We start from the raw sequence: 9,180 nt of genomic DNA, 5'->3' as shown, positions 1-9,180 counted from the left end.
AAAAGAGGTTAAATCTATAAATCATTGGAATCCCTGAAAGGGAGAGCCAGAAAGCCAACAACTTGGAAAGTATATTTCAGAATATCGTTCACGAACTCTTTCCCAACCTTGCTAGAGAGGCCAACAGACATATTCAGGAAATACAGAGAACTCATGCAAGATTCTACACAAGATCATCTCCAAGATACATAATCATCAGATTTTCCAAGATGGAAATAAAAGAAAGAATGTTAAAGGCAGCCAGAGAGAAAGGGCAGGTCACCTACAAAGGGATTTCCATCAGGCTAACAGCAGATCTGTCAGCTGAATTCTTACAAATCAGAAGAGATTGGAGGCCTACATTCAACACTCTTAAAGAAAAAAATCTTCAACCAAGAATTTCATATCCAACCAAATTAAGCTTTTTAAGTGAAGGAAAAGGAAGATTTTTTTCAGATAAGCAAATGTTGAGGGACTGTATTACCACCAGATCTGCCTTACAAGAGATCTTGAAAGGGGCACTTAGTATAGAAAAGAAAGACCACTACCAGCTAATAAAAAAAAATCCTTAAACACAGAGACCAGTGTCACTTTAAAGCAACCACACAAACAAGCAAACATAATAACAAGCTAACAGCACAATGACAGGATCAAATCCACACCTATCAATATTAATCTTGAATGTAAATGGGCTAAATGACAGTTAAACAGCACAGAGTGGCAAGCAGGATTCCCACTACTGGGTATCTACCCAGGGGAAAAAAAGTCATTATACAAGAAAGATACTTGCACATGCATGTTTATAGCAGCACAATTCGGAATGCAAAATCATTGAACCAGCCCAAATGCCCATCAGTCAACGAGTGGATAAAGAAACTGATATAGATATAGATATAGGTAGATATAGATAGATAGATATAGATATAGATAGATACCAAATATATAATCCTATATATATGTATATATGTAATGGAATACTACTCAGCGATACAAAGAAATGAATTAACAGCATTTGCACTGACCTGGATGAGACTGGAGACTATTATTCTAAGTGAAGCAACTCAGGAATGGAAAATCAAACATTGTATATTCTCACTGATATGTGGGAGCTAAGATATGAGAATGCAAAGGCATAAGAATGATACAGTGGACTTTGGCGACTTGAGGGGAAGTGTGGGAGGGGGACAAGGATGAAAGACTACAAATAGGGTGCGGTGTATACTGTTAGGGTGATGAGTGCATCAAAATTTCACAAATCAGCACCAAAGAACTTGCTCATATAACCAACCACCACATGATCTCCAATAACATTTGGAAAAAAAGTTAAAAAATAACATACTGGTGAGGTTGTGAAGAAAAGAAAACCCTTACACACTGTTGATGGGGGTGTAAATTAGTTCAACCATTTTGGAAAGCAGTATGGTGATTTCTGAAAGAGCTCAAAGCAGAACTACTATTCGACCTAGCAATCCTATTACTGGATATATACCCAGAGAAACATGAAGCGTTCTACCATAAAGCTGCATGCATTTGAATATTCATTGCAGCATTGTTCACAATAGCAAAGACATGGAATCAACCTAAATGGCCATCAATGACAGACTGGATTAAAAAAAGTGGTATATATACACCATTGAATATTATGCAGCCCATAAGAAAGAATGAGATTGTGTCTTTTGTGGGAACATGGATGCAGCTGGAGGCTATCATCCTTATCAAACGAATGCAGAGACAGACAATCAAATAACACATGTTCTCACTTATAACTGGGAGCTAAATGATAAGAGCTTATGAACACAAAGAAGGAAATAACAGATACTGTGGTCTACTTGATGGAGGAAGGTGGGAAGAGGGAAAGTAGCAGAAAAGATAACTATTGGGTACTGAGCTTAACACCTGTAATAATATGTACAACAAACTCCCATGACACATGTTTATCTATGTAACAAAGCTTCGCATGTACCCCCAAACCTAAAATCAAATTTTGTATATCTATATGTTGCTAGGCACCTTTTGTTCTTATTTCCAATTTAATTATTTACAATGCACATTTTGAAGTGGCAGAAATTAGTAAATTTCCAGCAAACTATATGACCAGAGATATTAAATATATAAAATAATTATCCCTAAATTTATCCCTAAGTAAAATAGTTATACTCGTATTGTTACCATTCAAATATCACAATTTGTGATCAATAGGTGCACATGTGTGTTTGATAAAATATTTTTCTGCTATACATTTCTTGGCTCTCTATTAGAGAAAAAGCAGGGAAAAGTAAATGCTTTAAGGTATAAAACTTGTTTAGTGCAATCTTTGGGGTTTTTTTTTTTTTATTTGTCATGCTACTTTGGCTGCTATAATAAAATAATCCAGATTTAGTCATAGTAGCTGAGAATGTAAATAAGTATTTGAAAGAATTTCGCTTGCTAATGATGCTATTGATATATGTAATAAAGTTTATGTACTGTATAAATGCAGAGTCTTTGTACATGTTCAAATGAAAATTAAAAAAGAAAGAAAGAAACCAAACAGAGTACTATTTGTTGGAGGTCATGTTTGGCTTGATTTTTAGAATTTAAAAATCCCTTCAAAAATCAAAGAATCCAGTACCAACCCCAAAAAGTCCAGGACCAGACGGATTCACAGTCGAATTCTACCAGAGGTACAAAAAGGAACTGGTACCATTCCTTCTGAAACTATTCCAAACAATAGAAAAAGAGGAAATCCTTCCTAACTCATTTTATGAGGCCAGCATCATCCTGATACCCAAACGTGGCAGAGACACAATAAAAAAAGAGAATTTCAGGCCAATATCCTTGATGAACATCATTTCAAAAATCCTCAATACAATCCTGGGAAACAACTCTTTTTCCAGCTGGAACCATGGAGGGTGTAGAAGAGAAGAAGAAGAAAGTTCCTGCTGTGCCAGAAACCCTTAAGAAAAAGCGAAGGAATTTCGCAGAGCTGAAGGTCAAGCACCTGAGAAAGAGGTTTGCCCAAAAGACACTTTGAAAGGCAAGGAGGAAGCTTATCTATGAAAAAGTGAAGCACTATCACAAGGAATATAGGCGGATGTACAGACCTGAAATTCGAATGGCGAGGATGGCAAGAAAAGCTGGCAACTTCTATGTACCTGCAGAACCCAAATTGGCATTTGTCATCAGGATCAGAGGTATCATTGGCATGAGCCCAAAGGTCCGAAGGGTATTGCAGCTTCTTCACAATCTTCAATGGAACCTTTGTGAAGCTCAACAAGGCTTCGATTAACATGCTGAGGATTGTAGAGCCACATACTGCATGGGGGTACCCCAATCTGAAGTCAGTAAATGAACAAAACTACAAGCGTGGTTATGGCGAAATCAATAAGAAGCGAATTGCTTTGACAGATAACGCTTTGATTGCTCGATATCTTGGTAAATATGGCATCATCTGCATGGAGGATCTGATTCATGAGATCTATACTGTTGGAAAATGCTTCAAAGAGGCAAATAACTTCCTGTGGCCCTTCAAATTACGTTCTCCATGAGGTGGAATGAAGAAAAAGACCACCCATTTTGTAGAAGGTGGAGATGCTGGTAACAGGGAGGACCAGATCAACAGGCTTATTAGGAGAATGAACTAAGGTGTCTACCATGATTATTTTTCTAAGTTGGTCAGTTAATAAATAGTACCTGCTCTCAAAAAAACAAAAACAAAAACAAAAACAAAACAAAACTGGGAAACCGAATCTAGCAGGACATCAAAAAGCTTATCCACCACGATCAAGTCGACTTCATACCTGGGATGCAAGGCTGGTTCAATATACACAGATCAATAAACGTAATCCATCACATAAACAGAACCAATGACAAAAACCGCATGTTTATCTCAATAGATGCAGAAAAGGCCTTCGACAACATTCAACACCCTTCATGCTAAAAACTCTCAATAAACTAGGTATCGACGGAATGTATCTCAAGATAGTAAGAGCTATTTACGAAAAACCCACAGCCAATATCGTAGTGAATGGGCAAAACCTGGAAGCATTTCCTTTGAAAACCGGTACAAGACAAGTATGCCCTCTCTCAGCACTCTTATTCAACATAGTAATGGAAGTTCTGGCCAGGGCAATCAGGCAAGAGAAATAAATAAAGGGTATTCAAATAGAAAGAGAGGAGGTCAAATTGTCTCTATTTGCAGATGACATGATTGTATATTTAGAAAACCCTGTCATCTCAGCCATCTCCTGGTCATTAGAGAAATGCACATCAAAACAACAATGAGATATCATCTCACGCCAGCTAGAATGGTGACCATTAAAAAGTCAGGAAACAACAGATGCTGGAGAGGATGTGGAGAAATAGGGACACTTCTACACTGTTGGTGGGGTATGAATTAGTTCAACCATTGCGGAAGACAGTGTGGGGATTCCTCAAGGATCTAGAACTAGAAATACCATTTGACCCAGTAATGAGATTACTGGGTACATACCCCAAGGTTTATAAATCATTCTGCTATGAAGACACATGCACACATATGTTTATTGCGGCACTATTCACAACAGCAAAGACTTGGAACCAACCCATATGTCCATCAATAATAGACTGGATAAAGAAAATGTGGCACATATACACTGTGGAATACTATGCAGCCATAAAAAAGGATGAGTTTATATCCTTTGCAGAGACATGTATGAAGCTGGAAACCATCATTCTCAGCAAATTATCACAAGAACAGAAAACCAAATACTGCATGTTCTTACTCATAAGTGGGAGTTGAACAATGGAAACACGTGGACACAGAGAGGGGAACATTACACACTGGGGCCTGTTGGGGGATCCGTGGCTAGGGTATGGGGAGCATTAGGAGAAATACGTAACGTACGTGACAGGTTGATGGGTACAGCAAACCACCATGGCATGTGTATACCTATGTAAGAAAGCTGCACGTTCTGCACATGTACCCCAGAAGTTAAAATATAATAAAAAAAGTTTTAAGAATTAATTAGGAGAAATATTCCATAAAAATGGTTAATTATGCTGCTCATCATATACCTAGGAAAAAATCCACCATTGATATGCATTCACATACAACTCTAAGAGAGCTGAAGTAGGAACTTTATTTTAGCTACAACCTGTGGAAATAAGAGAATGTTTTACCTGCAGTACCAAGATCTTTCCAAAGGTTTTCTACTAGTTTTATTACCTACCTCACATGTCAAAACTTTGCCATTCTTCATCTGTTCTTCTTTTGGTTCCTGAATTTCTGACACAACAAGAGTGGATGTATTTCCCACACTCTTGGTTTAGCAGAGTACCTATATTAGTTAATTAGTTGATATTTTTGTTTGTTTGTTTTGCTAGAGGAACTCCTCCAAAACTACATTGGATATTGATATCTCACATGTCTTTTGGGTTCAGTTTTTCTAAGCTGGGTTTGGTAGATGGCTCTGGTGGTTTGATGGGCCAAGTTCTGCATCTTGGAGCTAAAGTTTCGCCAGTTTAGGCCAGATCAGGCAGGGGCAATCTGACTCCGTTAGTTTCTTTTCTCCTTCTGGGACCAGTGTAGTAGCCAGGTGATGTTCTCTTGATAAACGGAAAACAGCAAGGTAACCCGATGTAGAAACCATCTCAAATCCCCGTGTAAATTCTACCAATATTCTGTTCATTAAAATAAATTATGTGAGTGAACTGAGAATCCAGGGGTAAGATAGTTACCTTGCCTGTGGTGGGAGGATACTGTAAGACTAAATATCAAAGGGTGTGATACTCAGGAACATTTACAAAATTGATAAATATTTTAATGAAGTAATAAATACTTAAACATCAGATAGACTTGAGAGTAACTTTACTAAGGACCGAAGCATGAAAGATATGTTTGATACATATTTTCGTATGGGGTGAAAATGCTGAGTGGGAAAATAGGACTAACTTCACCAGGATGACCTCCTGGAAACTCATTTTCCAAGAAAATAACTCCTTCCATCCCTGAGGGGTGTAAGATTGTGTGTTTGTGTGTGTATGTGTGCATGTGCGTGTGTACATGTGTGTGTCTTTGTGTGTTTATGAGCTTGGTAACAATAAATTCATCCAAAAGTATTGGTTAGTAGCAACCAGATTTTAAGGTAGATTGACCTTCCTGTATTTCTCAAGAAACCTTTGGATAATTTTGATTTAAAAAAGTTTGGATTCTATGTATTTAAATTTTGTATAAAAGTCAATCCATTATTGGTGATGATCCTATTTATGAGTAAGCTCTTTTAACAATTTAGACATTTGCAGTATGAACTATGTACTGGGTGGTAAAATTTCCCTATTAACAACTGAAGCTGCTGAACACAAATTATGTATTGTTAAACAAGCAAAACATCGCAAAACAGTGAAAGAAGATATGTCTTTATTTGCATGCTGGCAAATGAATATTTAGGTTTCACTTCAACTTTAGTACAAATAATTCCATCCTGTTACAAGAACAGACGTGGAATGAATAAGCTAATTTAAGCTGTTTTGAAAATAAGAATTTTTCCATAAAGACAGTATCAAATTCATCCATTAGCATAAGCTAGTGCTTTTTTCTTTGACATTGGTCACAGTGTTTAAAAGTAAAACGAATATTGTTGGGCGCGGTGGCTCACGCCCCTAATCCCAGCACTTTGGGAGGCCGAGGCGAGCGGATCACGAGGTCAGGAGATTGAGACCATCCTGGCTAACACGGTGAAACCCTGTCATTATGAAAAATACAAAAAATTAGCCGGGCGTGGTGGTGGGTGCCTGTAGTCCCAGCTACTCGGGAGGCTGAGGCAGGAGAACGGCGTGAACCCGGGAGGCGGAGCTTGCAGTGAGCTGAGATCGCGCCACTGCACTCTAGCCTGGGCGACAGAGCGAGACTCCGTCTCAAAAAATAAAAAATAAAAATAAAAATAAACAAATAAAAAGAATGTTATGGCACATTCAGAAATCAGGTGTATACAACTTTTAAGGTCAAGCTGTTGAAGAAATCACAACCGGTTATATTAAGCTTGTATTTTTTTCTTTCTTTTTTTTCCATTCAGATATGATAACTTTTCTACACATTGTTGTTTCAATTACTGTAGTGGTCCTATTTGTTATTGGAAATTTTGCCAATGGGTTCATAGTATTGATACATTTTATTGGCTGGGCCAAGTGACAAAAGACCCCTCAGCTGATCAAATTCTCACTGTTTTGTCAGTCTCCAGAGTTGGTTTCCTCTGGACAGTATTGTTATATTGGTATTCAACAGTGTTTAATCCAGCTTCATAGAGTTTAGAATTAAGAATTACTGTTTATAATGTCTGGACAGTAATCAACCATTTCAGCATCTGGCTTGCTAGTAGCCTCAGCATTTTTTATTTGCTCAAGATTGCCAATTTCTCCAACTTTGTTTTTCTTCACCTAAAAAGAGACTTAAGAGTGTCATTCCAGTGATAATGCTGGGGCCTTTGCTATTGTTGGTTTGTCATCTTGTGTTGGTAAACATGTATATGAATGTGTGGATAAAAGAATATGAAGGAAAAGTGACTTGGAAGATCAAATCGAGGGACACGATACATCTTTCAAACTTGACTATATCCACGCTTGCAAACTTAATACCTTTTACCATGTCCCTGACATATTTTCTGCTGTTAATGTCTTCTCTGAGTAAACATCTCAAGAAGATGCAGCTTCATGGCAAAGGAGCTCAAGATCCCAGCACCAAGGTCCACATAAAAGCTTTGCAAACCGTGTTTGCACAGTTTGCAGACTGTGTTTGCAAAGCTTTTATGTGCAGTTTCCTCTGTTCCTAATCATTTCGCTTTGGAAACCTAGGAGGCTGCACGATAAACCTGTCGTCATGCTCTGCCATGCTATTGGAATCATACATCCTTCATTCCACTATTCATCCTAATTTGGAGAAGTAAGAAGCTAAAAAAGTCCTTTCCTTCTTTGTTATTATTATTTTTTATTTTGGTCAGATTATGTGCTGAGTGAAAGAATGGAAACTCTCAACTTCCTGGATTCACCTTTGGGAAATCCTGTGTTTTCTAGGAGAAAACAAACTGATGGTGTCTGGGACATTTTATACATTTTACTCGTTTTTCCGTAGAGTATGTGTTTGAGTAATTTCCAAAGACCTAGAAAAGCCTTTTGCCTAAAGTTATCATAAAAGGTATGTATGTATGTATGTGCGTGTATATGTGTATAAAACACTTAAGAAACAGGTACGATAACATAATGTTAATCAAATTTTTTCCAAACTGCCAAATTACACAAAATATGGTAATAAGTTCCTCAGAATTATGAAATCATGTGTATTTCACATATGTATTTCATGTCATCATGTTTTATTTGAAAAATTTATGATCTTGATTTATAGTTTTTAAGAACTGACAGCTTATCTCAGGAAATCATTGCCCCTTTCCATTGTGATTTGTACCATACATATGTACCACAGTGTGCTTGAATGTCATTGAACATCTAATTTTTGGATAATAAGGGCATACAGTTCTAAATCAATAATGAGGTTTTATCTTTGGAGTAGTTTTTATTTAATCATGAATTATAATTTTATGTTTAGTTTAAGGTGAACAGAATTATTGTTAGAAAACAATTCACACCATAAAATTCAAGGGTGACATCTATTTAGAATACATTTTATGTATGTCTAATATAAACAATACTGAGGAAAATGAAATTAGATATGAGTATGATATAAGTATGTGAACAGTTGAGAAAAAAATCATTTATATAATAGGGATGAAGAAACAATTATGACTTCTTCAGTGCTGTCATAAATCTCAATATGCAGTTAAATATGTCATTTATTCCAGTTTTTAAATCAAAAAAACAGTTTTTGAAGTTGAGACCTGATGTTGAATGTTTCAGTTTTTATTCTGAACCACTTCAGAGCCTCTGACTTGTCAATTATCTCTTTTGTCTTCCACATTTAAAATTATTTTTAAACTTTACATAAAAGAACTCGAATCTTCCCCACCTTAAAAATTTTTCAGTGTAAAAATGGTATACAAATGATAGAACATAATGAAAGGACATTTTCTGCAAATGTTAAAATGATGTGTATGAAATCTAAGTATTGCTGATAGAAAATCTCTTAAATATGTATTTTATTATAATCTTGTTTTAGGTGATGAAATGAGAGAAAGTGTGTTGACATATTCAGTGACAGCAACTTCTATTATAGGAAGGAAATGTATAACCTTGTTC

At 36.5% G+C, this 9,180-nt stretch overlaps 1 pseudogene across 1 annotated transcript; it reads left to right on the top strand.

Moving 5' to 3' along the window:
• The first annotated feature begins 3,052 nt into the window (after positions 1-3,052).
• On the top strand, positions 3,053-3,666 carry LOC105542046 (annotated as a pseudogene). The gene has a single exon (XR_001006411.1). The product of XR_001006411.1 is annotated as a 60S ribosomal protein L7 pseudogene (transcript).
• Positions 3,667-9,180: the final 5,514 nt, after the last annotated feature.

This window comes from Mandrillus leucophaeus, unplaced genomic scaffold (assembly GCF_000951045.1).
Source record: "Mandrillus leucophaeus isolate KB7577 unplaced genomic scaffold, Mleu.le_1.0 Scaffold249, whole genome shotgun sequence".
NCBI lineage: Eukaryota > Metazoa > Chordata > Mammalia > Primates > Cercopithecidae > Mandrillus > Mandrillus leucophaeus.
Note: the sequence above shows the minus strand (reverse complement) of the source record. Positions and strands in the feature narration are given on the sequence as shown.